The 15,132-nt window shown below is 39.2% G+C and overlaps 1 protein-coding gene across 3 annotated transcripts in view; it reads right to left on the minus strand.

Annotated features, from left to right (window-relative positions):
* syt1a (synaptotagmin Ia) overlaps positions 1-15,132 on the minus strand; it is a 209,581-nt gene that overhangs the window by 115,986 nt on the left and 78,463 nt on the right. The window contains exon 1 of one of the 3 annotated variants that reach the window (XM_084711476.1): positions 10,612-10,677. The exons of 1 other annotated variant lie outside the window; for it this stretch is intronic. The gene's annotated coding sequence lies outside the window, so the exon portion shown is untranslated. Of the gene's footprint in view, positions 1-10,611; positions 10,678-15,132 lie in introns of those variants that run through there. One more of the 3 variants, XM_084711479.1, reaches the window with a different exon arrangement.

A 15,132-nucleotide genomic window follows, 5' to 3' on the forward strand; every position in this document is an offset into this window, starting at 1 on the left:
CCAAATGGAGGAAAGTAGCCCTAATTACAGCTGATGCTCTCATTTAATCTCTTTCTCTGATTCTCTCCCCTCTTGTCCTCTCTACCTCCATCCCTCCCTCCCTCTCTCTGTCTCTCCTGCAGGCAGGAAGCTGCCACGAATCACTTACAGCTTTATCGGGGGATAAGTGGCTGTTCAAATATGGAGCTATTCACAGAACTCTTTTCAATACACACAGATGCTCCTTTCACCATCACCCGGCTTCTCTCACTCACATGCATGCTGCAAATACTGTACATCAGCTCCCACCCACCCACCCACATACAGTACACACAATTACACACACACAACACCTGCTAGGGTCAGCAACACTCTCCAGTGCCACTGATGTCACACAGATGTTTGGCTGCCACCTGAGGTTACAAGAGGAGCAGAGGAAGACACAAGACCAGCTTGTTTTCCCTCAAATTTCACATTTTTAAACTGCTAACAACTCCCATGAGTCAAACGTTACTTTAAAGGACAATCTGTGCTTTCAAGGACGCTAACAACAGAACTTTACATTGCCAAAAAGCAATGAAAAGTCAAACTTAAAAGCTTATTCCCAAGACGTCAATATTTTACAAACTGAGAATGAGACTAAACAATCAACCATCTTCAAGCCATAAATCCAAAGCACAACCTCCTTAGCGTTATGTCTCAAGAATTACTTACTGCACCTTTAACTTAACAAACGAGTAGATGAGGATAAGATGTAGGACAATGCAAAATTAGTAATTTCTTCCATGATGATGGTTTCTGAATCTCAGATGTTGGAGCATCTTTGAATGTTCAGTCATAAAACTAATAGTTGATTCCAAGAAGGTAAGAAATGTTTTAATATTTTCATATTAACAATGCATCAAATGACAACATGTAATGTAAAAAAGGAGTCACTCATAGTGATGTACTTTGCAACTCTGCAGTTGTAGATTGTTTTAACATCTTTGGATTGACACTCTGACCAGTTTCATCTACCTTGTTTTCAGACAGAACAGACCACTGTTTTCAGAGAAAAAGCTCTAAAAACCCTGGCCACACAACTAGAGATTAAATTGAATGAAAATGTCATTTCATGATTATAGTGACCAGAATTATCACAGTTATAATTGTCACCATGGTATTGTTATGCTGAAATGTTCAAAAAGTACAAATAACCACATTGAAATCATTTCAGCAAGTTTTATATTGGAAAAACTCTCAAAGCTTTGAAATGGCATCATGTCCTTTGCAATTTCAGTGACACAAAACAAACTTGCGCTGCTGCTGTGACTGTTGTTAACTTTGAGTGATGCTAGACAGTATTTACTGTGAGTTTTTCAAAGTATGGTAGTTAAACATGGTCATCTCTATAACTAAAATTAGAAACAATGAATACTAATTGGGGGGACAGGGGATGAAACAGATCATGAAACAGATTACATTTCATCTAACAACTAGCAATTAGCAATAGATGGAGACCAAAACAGAGCTAAAAGAACTGCTTTTCTCTGTCCTTAATGACAGTAAATGATGAGTTTTTGCATTGTGGAAGCAATTTCAAGAAATCACTTTGAGCTCTGGGAAGATGTGATGAGCATTTTTCACACTTTTTCAGATTAAATGGATACTCAACTAATCACGGAAATAACTGGCATATTAATCCATAATGAAAATAAGAATTAGCTGTAGCCCTAATCAAAAAGTCAGTTAGTAAATTATACACTATTTTACAGTCTTCACTCATAAGCAGTAGATAAACTTGCACCATTACTACAGAGATGACCTTATTTATCTGCATATAACTTTCATTTAAACATAAACCCTGCACTTGTTTTACACAAAGTTATATTAGCATGCTCAGTAGCCTGTGTCTCCTCTCCTCGTCTTCTACCTCCAGTCACCAGACACTGCTGTTCACAGAGGTTACATGCTATTCATCCCAGCAGTGATAATTATGACATTCTTATGGAGAGATGAGTGGCCCTTTTGACCTGAGAGTCCCCTTGACTCACTCACATGAGGGGGGAGGAGAAGCAACGTGACAGGAATTCACTGTGAGTGATGACTGGATCCCTTTGCACTGAAAGCAACACTGAGGCAGACACACTGTACTGTACGGAGAGTACACATCTTCCACAAATCAAGCCACCAAGGAGCATCTTCACACAGACAGGATCAGCGTGTTTTTCTTTTGGAGGGCCTCTGTCTGGGATGGGATCGAGAAGTCAGCGCTGCCTGTTCGAGCGCCCCGGGCCAAGTCTGTGTAGGGGACTCAGAAGGGGGATTAGTGGGGATTTAGAGAGCAGTAATTACCCTTGCCCGTGGAGGGTCTGGTAATTAAATTACCTTAGCAACCCCGTTACTACCCAGCCACACAGAGCCTCGAAGGTCAGTGGGAGTGAAATTTCAGAATATGCTAAATTTGTTTATAACTGTTATCAGAAGGCATTGCTGTGTGTGCAGTCTAGTAATCACTAAGTCACATTTGTAGCATAGAAATGGAAAACCTGAGAGGGTAATGCATGATCACATGCATTATGCATCATGTTCAATGTGATGCATAATGTTTTCTGTACGATTAAAGTCACACTGCATCATCAGAAAAGAATGGGCCTCATTCATGACTGTTTTCTTTTCCTGGTATTTGTTCTTGCACAAAACACTAAGAGGCAAAGAAGACAATCCTACATGGGATTGTTGAAACTTACTGACAGGCAAGTCTGTTCTTACCGGCCTGAGTATGTTGATGAATCGCATTTCATCTTAAGTAAGATGCTCGTGCCAGGTAATCTGCAATTAGTATATGGATATGCAGCAAACCACAAACCAACAAGCCACTGACACCTGAGTGGCAATGATGAACTAAGACAAAATCCGAAAAGAAAGAAAGTGGAAAGGAAATGTCACCTAAGGGCAGCAAAAAGAAAAAAATACCTTTTCTACAGACATGGATGAAGGCACTGAAGCATGCAGCCATGGAGGTGCAGCCAGGTCATGCCTCCCCCAGCCAGTGGGGCACTGTGTTCCAGATGTGATTTTGTGTATCACATTTTATTTAGACATTTATTGAGTGGATTTTTTTTTTTCTACTTGGGAACGGGGAACAGATTCGGAGATGGTTTCTTGACGCGCACATGATTACATTCAATTTGGTGGGTCTGCTGAGCAGCGGTATGTAAATTGCTGTCAGCAAGCTGTCCATGTAAATGTCCACTTAAGGGCTGCCCCTGTGGCTCAGATGGTAGAGCGTGCGCCCCATGCATCGAAGCCATCAGTCTTCTGTCCTCTCTGGAAGCGCCCAGTACCCAGGAAACTGAGATGAGGTGAATTAGATTGTTTTTTTTCATTATCGATCAACGTGTCATGTCCTCGATTAATTGGTTAGTTGTTTGCAGGGTTCAACAATAATGTTGTTTTCACCTGCCTGGCCGCAAGTGAGTCTGAAATCTACTTGCCTAAAGACAATTTTCACTTGCCTGAGTACAGATCGTTTTATTTATTAGTGGTTATCAAATAACAACAAAGACTACAGCTAATTCATGTTGAGTCACATTTAATCTAGGGCTGCAACATCTGTCAAATGTGAGAAAAAAGTGAAAAATATCCATCCCAGTTTCTCAAACTTCTGCATGAGACCCATTGCTTTTGTACTTTTGTGCAGTTCTTGTCGCACATATAGAAACCGACATGCCTCTGTGTTTGGGGGGGAAAAGGCATATATTATGTCACATGTTGCTAGCATGAATATACGTTAACCCTATCACAGCAATTTATTCAAACCACTGCAGTTCTCAAGTAGGGTGATTTATGGTTGAATGCGTGATGGAAAAGAGCTTTTCCGACATGAAACTGCGTGGAACTTCATATGGTTTACCTAATTTCTTTTGCGGATGGTGGTGACATGGAGTAGACTGGTGGTTAAGTGAGAAATGAGCTGAGGTTAAAGACCAGTGGATTTGGAGAGAGAAAAGAGAGACAGGGAGATGTGTGGGAGTAGCAGCAGCTCCCACACAGGAAAGGAAAGTCACGATCCGCCACTCAACAGCACTCGCTCTTCAGCTCAAACTGACATATTAGCACGCCAACAACAACTCCCAAGCAGAAATATAACCTTACATCCACTGCATATGTAAAGTCTGAGTTCCTGACTATGATATTAAGAAAAAGCAATGTCCAATATGATAATTCATCCACTAAAATCCCCATTAAGCTACAAACTAAATTCATCTTGATGCCACTAAAGCTTTGGATTTGTCAGCAACTGTTATTTTAAATGCATTCAACGTCATTCAGTTCTCAAGTTGTGCAGTCACCCAAAATTAAGCTGCATCACTGTGAGCTCAATGGATCCATAAGCTGCAGCAGGAAGATAACATCCAAACCTACGTACATGCTGCACAGGCAACCATGCAAACACAAATGCACAGTGACATTTGAACACATGTGAGCACCTACACACACGCGTGCTCAAACACAGACCTACATTCGTCTCCAAGGATTGTATAGCCTCAGTGAAATACATGGTTACCATGTGATTAATTGCCTGCCACAAAGGAAATTTTCTCTCTCTTTAAATCCCGCCGTTCTGTCTCTTTTAATTTCCTTTGAATCGTTCAAGCTTTATGATCAAGGCAACTTACTTATCTAAACGCCCACAGTTACATTGATGACAGTCTACCAAAATAAAGAATCACACTCCACAGCCAAGTGAAGGGAACAGATCATAGTGTCCGAATTCAGTTACTCTGGCAAAAACTTGGTAGGACTTCCTGTGAAATAAATTTGCTGTGGGTGTTGACGAGGTCCAGCTGATGCTAAAGCATTCGACCAAGCAAATATAGGCTTATCACCAATCAGGCTCATTTCTTTATATTCATTTTCTAATAATTATGTAACAAAAATTTTAATCTCATTTTGAAGTTTAACTTGCAGCTATTTTACAGTTTACAATAACTTCCTGTTATTGAAACCAAACACCTTTTAACAAATCTAAGTAGGAACTAATGCAAAGTGTTTCTAGATTACTAACTCATTTAAAAATCATTAACAAATGAAAGAAGGGTCTGTGTTTGCAAAGAAATGCACATAATACTTGCATTAATTTGCTTAAAATACATAACTGTTTACATTCATAAGTATAATAACCAATCTTTCATTCAAGAAGAGCCATACTATTAATCAGTTTGTGACATAAAGTGCTTCAAGGAAACTCTTTCTCCCTGATTCCAATGGGTTTTGTTCCATCCTTTATGCAGCAGCCTCCACTTTGCGTGCCCACAGAGGACTTATTGTTGTTGACTAATCTATTAAGTCTTCATATACTGCTAATAAAGGATAAACTGTCTGCTTACTATAGTAAAAGCTATGCTACAAAGTTAGAAGCATGTATGCATGTTTGTATCTGAGTGTATGGTTGTATTTGTAAATGAATATTAACTTGTGGGTGCATGTTTATATAGATAGCTCTTTTTCTATTTCTACTGTTGTCAGTTCTGCTTGTATACGCTTATGAACTGCTAATGAAATGCTAATAAACTTAAGCCAAAACTCAGACAAAGCAAAGCAGCATATCCTCACACTGAAAAGCAAGAACCAGCTTTTGTTTTTGCATGAAAATTATTTCAACACAACAAATTATCAAAATTGTTGCCAATTATTTTCTTTGTTGTTCATTTAATTGTTTAAGTATTTCGGCTCTAGGTTGGAGATTGGACTTCAAAATTACAATTACAAAAACAAACCAGCATAGTTTTGAAGCTCAGATTAGTTAACTAGCAACACTGGATAAACAAAATGATTTTTTTTCAAAATAAAGATGAGATGATTTCATGTATTCATGACCATTACATTCATGTTTGTGGAAGGTCAACATAGAGTTTTTTGGGAGACAGCTGGTGCAGTATGGCTACTTTGAATGAGGGGTCACAAGGATACATGAGGTTAAACTGCATTTTCAGCTGCAGCTTTTTGAAATCTCTCTTTCACTCGTTCTGTTCCACCTGGGTGTTTGTCTAATACCTACACAGGAAAACTGTCTTTTGTAGAAACTTTGCTTTTGAGAAATGAATCCTGACAAAAGTTATTTGGGTGGATATGTACTCTGTCTGCGTGCTGATGAAAGCAGTCTGGTTGGATCCGTGCCTTGTGGTGCACAACAAGACAGTACAGTACACGGCAGCACAATTGCTCATTAGGCAGAATCGACTCTGCCTGTCAAGCACCTGTGTTTGGGGGGCGAAGGCAGCCAGACATACGTTTCTTGGGACGGCGGAGGATGATTGATGCCCTTATTGTACATCAGGTGTTAAAAATACCAGACACCCAGGGGTTTTCCTTTTCCTTTTTTCATTTTTTCATCATCTTTTCTACTTCCTGCAGCTACTGAAGGAAAGCGAAGGGAAGCAGGGGGTGGTAAGGGCGAGGGGGGGGATTGGCAGCTCTCCAGATGCAAGTCGATCAACAGACATGTATCACATAACAGTGCCATTACCATCCACTGCACCCTACTGGAACATGTAGAGGACATGAACAGCTGGTGCCAGATACCCTCTATAGCACCTGACGGGTGCGATGCTATCGACTTGGCAGAATTAGGCCGCCTCGCACAGCAATAATTACAACAAGAGATCTTAATCTCAACCGTGAGAATGAAGGCAAAGGGAAACTGGAGGGGAATCTCTCTCAGGAAAATTTCTCAGTCACGTAGGCTCTCTGAAGTCACACACCCCCAACGAAAGATCCCACCCCTTATTCACCTCCCCCAGAAGTCACCTTGACAGTGCCCTTCACAGCCCTCCATCACCACGCTGCCTGCATGTGACAGAACGGATCTCACACTCTTCTTTATTCAATTCAGAATCACAGCCAACGTGTTGAAAATATACACTCCTTCAACTCAAAGCCTCTGCAAACCAAAATCCACAACAGCCTTCTAACCATGTGATTTAAGGTGATATGTACATAATAGTCAGCATGTAAAAAGTATTTAAAAAAAAAAGTAAATCATTTTTAATCCAAATTCAAAATATTGTCATTTAAGATTTATACTTTCCTGATATTGGGTTTGAATTGGGCGTGCTTATGCTCGCACATTTATTACAAAAATCATTCAATTAATTCTGTGAACCAATCATAAAATAATCCATAATGCAGCAGCCCCCTGAAGTGAATCGAAACAAAATCATATTGTGGCAGACTTTGCGATATCTGCAAATGCCATATCACTGTCCAAAGAATCAATGTCACAACATATCATGATCAAACTTGTGATTTACATCCCTAGTTATACATAGAACTATCTGCGAAAGGTTTCACCCAGAACCTTCTATGAGAGGTTCTACAGAGAACCCTTCTATAGTGTCATGGTTCTACGCAGAAGCCTTTCCACGGATGCTATCCTGAATCTTTCCACTTTCTAAGGGTGCTAACAAAGGGTTTCCAAGAATTCTACGAACAATCATAGCATATTCTAAAGATGAGATAGTTTTTTAACGATCTATGTTTCAATCACTATTGATTAAATTTAGAAAACATCTTTTACCAGCCACGCTTTCAATAAACCTTGAATAACTCCTTACGAAAACAGTTCTTTGGATGAAAAGGGTTACTGATAGAACCCCTAGTCTTATATGGAACCTTGATAAACCCTTTCTTCAAAAAAAAAGTAAAGGTAAATGGTTCTGCTTTACTTTGCCATCAGAAAGCTCTTTCAAATGGGGAACTGAAGACAACTTTTTACATGTATTTTATACACTTTCACTGTTTAATGCTCTTTTTAAGGAGCATAAAACTGTAAAACTGCTATCAGCAGATGAGACTTAGACATGGTATTTTTATTTAGTCATTTACTTTGGTATTTTGAACCCAATTTCCTCTATTCACATCCACACAGGATGTTAGTTAAGGCATGTAATTAAGAGAAGAAAAAAAACAAGAAGTAATCACAACAAAAACTAAAATTACAACACTTGATTGGCACAAAATCTCTATGAAAATGGAGCAGCCTTAATCAAAATGAAGTACGTGACACAGTACATTGTACTGGAATTGTTTTAAAAATTACACACACAGACAAGCAATTCATCCGACATTAAAATGACAAACAGTTTTAACAAATACGACAAGTCACTGGATATGCTGGGGAAAAAATTAACCCTGTGCAATGGAAGCTCAGGCCTGTAGAACATCTTCATTTAGCCAGGAGTAAGCTGGTCTCTAATATACTATTTATTTTCTGTTTGTTAGCTTCAAACCTGCATTTATTCTCTGGCTGAACTACAAGCTCGAAGGCGGAGGAAGTTACAGAGAGGCAGGAACCCTGGGACTCTTAGTTTAACCTCGTCTGCCCTGATGAACGCTGGTGGATTGCATTGTTTTAGCAAAGAAAATTGGGGCCCTACTCAGGACTACAGCAGGCGGAAGTAGAGATACACTCCTCTCACTCCATCTGAGCTGCATGCTTCTCACTTTCTCTGCCTCTCTCCGTGGACGGCACTCTGCCACTTTGGATATGTCACGGGCAATAAGGATGAAAAATTGGACTGCTCTTTGGGTCCCCAGTCGGCAAGCCGGCTTCGTCCTCCACCTTCGCCGAGCCTGGAGGAGGCTGAGCTCCACGCTCACAAAACAAAATAGGATTTAACAAGGCCAGAATCACTCACAATGCCTCAGTAAATAGCCACTGAACCCTGCCTGAACCAGCGCCGGCGGTTGAATACAGACTTTAACACAGAAGTGTGGAGTGAGAGGATGGAATCTGACAGCGCGCTGAGGGTTGAACAAGTTTGAATCCACGTCAAAATACAAATGGAACCACCAGGTTATATCAAAACCCATATGTCAGAGTCAGCATGAATAAAGTCTCTGCTTCGCCACACCATAAAGTATTATTATTTTGAGGTATTAAACTGTAAAACATAATCAAGTTATGGAATTTAAAAACGACACGACTTTTCCAGTCTTTTGTTGCCCCTGTCACAACTTGTTTGCTGGTATCAAATTTCATATATATTTCCAAAAATCAAGGAAGCAGATAAATTTAACCTTTAATTATATTGTTTTTGTACTATTTTCAATATATATGTTAAAAAAAAGGATTGGTAAATTATCACATTCTGTTTTATTTACACAGCATCACAACTTTTTCAGAATCAGGGTTGTAGTAGTCTTTTTATGTGTTTGTTTGACATTTTAATGGGCTATAATTCTGTACTGTATGACTCTAGGAACACGAACAATGAAAAATCTGTTGAATGATGAGAATGTTCGTGACTACTGTTTCTAACAAATCATCACATCATATCACATCACATCACCTCAAGTCCAACCAATTAAAATTCTATTGGCAATTAAAACAGAAAATGACGAGGATGACTGGTTCCAGCTACTTTCCATATTAAAATATAAGAATGTGTTGATTTGACACAACAGTCTCAGGTTTTCCTCTGTACTCAGTATGAGAAAGAGTTTCCATCAGATTCGCAGACGACACGATTTATCTTGTTTTTCTTTTCCTCCTGATTACACAGCTCGTACGATGACAGGTGGATGTAGTGTACAGTCATCATTTGATTACATCCCCCTCTGTTCTAATATAAAATCAATAAGACATTATTCCACCCATATGTACTGGACCTATACTAATGAATAAATCCATTAATGATTTTTTATTATTTTGTCATGCACAAGCAATGTGCCCAGTTCAAACAGGCTTACAAGACAGGACCTATAAGTAATCCATCATCATGGTGTGAAGGCTACATTGTCTGCATAACTGACAGCCTGCTGGTTTTTCCGTACACTTCATCTAAACAGTGGGTGCATCCGCAAATTAGTCCTCCGAGCAGCAGCACGGTCCACAAGGGTCATAGCAGACTCGCTAATTGTCTATTCATATATTCACAGCGTCAGCCCCTTTGTAAGTTTACAGTACACTTTGGGTTTGGGCTGAGAATGTTCCAGTACAACAAGCTTTAATCAAAGCAGCAAAATATGCAGTAAGCAGCTTCAGTAACTCCACACTGAGAAAATAACTTCTTCTGAACACACGTTTTTACCCAAGTGAATGATATAGAAAAGGTTATGACGCATCATCTTCCATCCTCATGCCTACCATCTGAGGAATATATTCACATAATATATAACACAATATTTTAACACGCCTAGACAGCATTTTAGTTACTCTGTATTGGAAGAAAATGATATTCCACAGGGGCAAATACATTTTATAGTCCATTAAATTTATGTCCTAATGAATTCTCAATGATCTCTAAAACATGAACAACATAATATCCACCATCAAAGAGCAATGAAACACAACAATAAAATAGTTTTAAATGAATCTGAAATTACCTCCATCGGGTAAATAGCGTGTTATACCAAGAAATGGGAGAAAACATTATAGAAAAATAGAAAATAAATATAAACACAGCACTATAGCCACCAATTTTACACAAAAAGGTATGAATTGAAGTACTAAGATGTACAAAACATACAAAGAAAAGAATGCTTGTGCTCGTTTATCGGGAGGCAGTTAGGCTGTAAACATGGCATTCAGTAAAAATAGATGTTTGGTGCTTTGTGTTTCAGTTGTATAAAGGAACATGAACTAACCTTTAACTCAACGCCACAGAGTCTCTTTAAATGCCTCCTCCACACTCTCCGCAGTCACTCAAATCTAAAGGAGATGAAAAAGAAAAGAAAAAACATGTTTGTACAAATAGATGAAAAACAGTAGTCTTTCTTACGCTAGTTCTCCCAGCATGCTCCGGGTGTCCCTGCAGATACTTGCAGGGCTTCTTTTGAAAAAGTGTCTTTGTTTGCAATAATTCATTGTCATCTGCTCGATTAAAATGTAAAAATATAGAAAAGAAAGATGATCAAACCAAAACGGACACAAGGGTTGTTACTCTTCATCCATTTGGGAATTAAAAACTGTGACAATTTCTGTTTTAAAACTACGCTGAAAAGAATAAACTGCAGGTACGCAAGACAAACACAGCACACCTGCTTTGCATTTGAAATCTCAGAGTAATCACAGTGCACAATGGGCTCAAACAACTGTAGCTCTGGGAAGCAAGGAACAGATAAATAAGCCCACTTCTTTTGGCCCTGTTGATTGTTCCATCAGCTCAGTAATCTGTGCATGTCAGTGGTGGGGTGGCAGATATCCATTATCGATGGACTGTTTTCACAGACAATTGGCCATATTCAGGGAACGGCCACTGGAGACCAGCCATGTGTTGGAAAACCAGTACAGAGAGCAGCTGGGGATCTCCTCCCAGCAGATGCCGCCTGTTGTGGAGGTGTGGGAAGATTTCCAGTACAGCCCTGGTAGGGAACGTGAAGGTCTGGGTGCCGTCTACACTGATTACTACTGTCCTACATTTCTTTAACAACGCTACTGAGGAACCATAAGGTCTTTTAAATACTGTTAACCATAACTGACCTTAGTGCTGGAGCAAATAATCAATTAGTTGATTGACAGCATGAGAATTTTCTGTTTATGGCATAAAAACACAAATATCTTTGTGTTTGTTTGTGCAGTAAGCAACAAATGATGAAAACCTCTAATAGATGTTTTAGCCTGTGCACAATTAAATCCATTTACACATAAAATAAACACATTAAGGACAATTATCTTCTATGTCAGGACAGTAGAAAAATATCACATAATAAATTCTGTTTGGAAACAAAATAATTTGTCCTTAAACTCCCGCTTCCTATCACTCCTAAAGTTTCGCTGCAGTTTAGTTTTTGTCATCTTCTTCTCTAAGGATCCCCTTAGCAATTTGAGCAGGCTTAACTACTACTTCAGCAGTAACTGTTTTTGTAGAAATGAAAAAAAAAGGTGAAAAGAAATCTGGCTGTGGAACTTCAGATTGTGTCGGTAAAGGTTCACAATACGTAATTAAAACTTAAACAGTCTGGTAAGATCAGAAAATTACAGCCTTTCCTTTTATACTGCTCAGCCCCGGACCATGGATGTCCATGTTCATGGCAATCTAGCCAGTTGTATGAGATTCCACCTCTACGCAGATGTTGGATGAGTACAAACTGACTGATCAAAATATACCAATATCCCTGCTCTAAGGATATACAACCGGTTGTGAAAAGTAATCTGCCAGCACAGGAGAAGATGAGACTATAAACACCCCTTTGCACTATAGCTGTGTGAATGTGATGCTGCTCCTGATGACTGCCATTCATTCTCCCCCCTTCACGCTGTGAAAAATGTATTTGCTGGCCAACTGATGCACAGATTAAAAGCCATTAACTCTACTTGGCAGGAATATAAAGGAAAAATATTCCCAGACAGCGCATTCATTCACATTTCAATGCTCCTGTCAAGCCTTATCAGAATGCAAAATTAGAATGGAAAGTGAAAAGGTAAATAAATGCCATTTTACATCGCACTAGACACATTAAACCATATTCAAATGCCTTATGTGATTTTTTTTTTTACTGCCCCTACAAAGTCACATCAGAATATTAGTTTAAAATTACACCCTCTATTGTGAAACATTATAGTAGTTCATAATAGATTAGGCTATATTTCTGTGTCACTCAGTGGCATTCCAGTTGCATTTAACATAATAAAACAAACTGTCAGCTAAGTGCAGCATTTTTCATGTGAAAAGAATTTATAATGCGTCCTTGAATTATAGTTACAAACCATGGGAACATTTTGTGCTTGTGCGAGGGTGTTAACATGAGGCAGCCCTTTTCATTTTTCCTAATAACACCATATATTAGTTGTATATTGGGTCCCACTGGGGACTGATGAGCTGCTCTTGACACTTTCACACACTTTCCAGCTGCTCTCACATGTAAATCACAAACACAGAGTGCAGGCTGTGGTGACAGCATCTTGTGCACGAATTAATGATGCGTCATTATTTCAAATGCGCTGCTAAATATGCATGCATAACAAATAGCATGATCGGAACACAATAAGCATGTCATCGTGATATTAGTCGCTAGCAACTCAGGATTTGCCTTTGTGGCTTTCAGCAGCCATCTGCACAAGTTCTTTTGTGAGGCTTCATAGAACACAGTTCCTGTTTCCTGCTGTGTTTTCACATTTTCCTCTCCAATCCTTCTGCTCATCACTTTTTACCACTTTTTGTCACAAAATGCTGGACTCATAATAATTCTTCATCTAAATATCACTCTGTTTAGAGGTATCTGACCACCTCTCTTTCGCTCTCTTATATCTCCCTGAAAGCAAAACACTGTAGCTTAATCATTCACACATGAAGTTACACATTTCTTCAGTAGATTAGAGCCACAACTATTAGGCAAAATTAACTGGCAATTATTTTGAATATCAAGCCATTTTGTAAAGAAAATAATGTCCAAATTCTTTGATTGCAGCTTCTCAAATGAATATTTTTAATATTAGTGAAAATTTTCTGGTTTCTTCAGTTCTCTAAGATCAGCAAACTGAATATCTTTGAGTTGTGGACAAAACAAAACATCTGAGGATGATATTTCGGGCTTTGGGAAACAAAGGATTCAACAATTTTCTAACAATTTATGGACCAAACAACTGATCAATTGATTGATAATGAAAATAATCATTAGCATGGCAGCCCTAGACTTGACTTCATTGTTTTGAAGAGTTAGTTTGGACTCAACAAAGACACAATAACACAACAAACTAACTGATCAGTGTAGTAGAAGACCAGCAAATCCTGTGGTCTGTGAGGTAAAATTACTGTTTTTCCCAAAGGAGTTTCGTTGTTTGGGAGAGAGCACTATAACAGGTTATGTAACAGCGATTTCCTGCCAGAAAAGGCTGTCTGACGGCAACGTAAAGAAGTTTAGGTGGCTTAAATACTCCTGCTGCTTCTCCAAACTGGGGCTACCCCCACCACCATATAATGTAGGCAATACACTGACTATGCATTAGTAGATGAATCAAAAAAATCCAAACTATTCCTTTAAGCACATACTATTTAAACAGAATCTTGGGAAAATACCAACTTAAACATGCAATCTCTGTGAAGAATATGGACACCAGCCAGATGTTGGCCAATTTCTGAGGCTGCAATCATCTAACCACATCCCATTCCCCGTCTCCAACCCAACCAAGTGATATCACTGGCAGAAATGGCATTCATTTCTCTCAGCATCCCAGATATGGCAAATGTAACATGCAGCACAATCTCCATGCTCAACAACCTGTGCAGTAGCTTATGTAATGACATGATGAGGAGGCAAGGACACAATCTTTAGATCTGAGTGTAGACTGAGAACCGGTCGACGGGGGGGATGGGAGACACTCGACAGGAGAGATATTACCACAGTAATCTACACTGAGAGGGTGAGCTGCAGAGCAAGCTGACCTTGAAGAGTTTAACCTGCCAATCAAAACAGTGTTTCTCCTCTCTGACAGGCAGCGAGGCAGAAAGCAAAGCCCCAGATATGTCAGCCAGGTCCAGATGTATAAATGATGGGGAGACACAAAAATAATACATGCACCACTTTCCACACTGAACTTGATGCGATTTCAGAATGTGCTTTGTATTATGTGTGTCCTCATGCACGCTTTACACCACACACACGAGCCTGAGGTTTAATAGTGGTGGCTGTAAAATGCTAAACAGAAGCTGTGCTGCCTAACAGGACTGTGGCTGCATTCAGAACAACTTCAACCCTGCGTGAAGAAACACAGCTCTCTTGTTCTTTTGGATGGAGCCTCTCTGTTGATGTAGTGGCAGTGCCAACACTGGGTAGTTTTATTAAATAATGCAGGGTTGTCCAGCAAAAAAGTTGAACCAGGTTCAGCATTTACTGCAAGTATTACAAACTGATGTGTAGTGTTTTTTTGTGTCTGATAAACCGCTAAACTCATTCATCTGTGACTCAAGCTGGACCTCCTGGATTGTGTAGCCTGTCTCAACAATACCTTAAACTAGGAATGAATAATTAATCGAAAATCTGATCAAAATCGCAATATGGCCAACTGCAATTTTCAAAATAGCAGCATGTACAACTTGTTATACAGGCAAAATGTGTCAAAATACCATTTTAAATAAAATATTGTTATGCTGCCTCAAGTCATCTGGGAAAGGTTAACTGAGTTCCCAAAATCAAAACCAAGAAAGGTGAAGCAGTTTTTTACTTTCT

The sequence above is a fragment of the Lutjanus erythropterus genome, chromosome 22 (assembly GCF_056507025.1).
Source record: "Lutjanus erythropterus isolate fLutEry1 chromosome 22, fLutEry1.hap2, whole genome shotgun sequence".
Lineage (NCBI taxonomy): Eukaryota > Metazoa > Chordata > Actinopteri > Lutjaniformes > Lutjanidae > Lutjanus > Lutjanus erythropterus.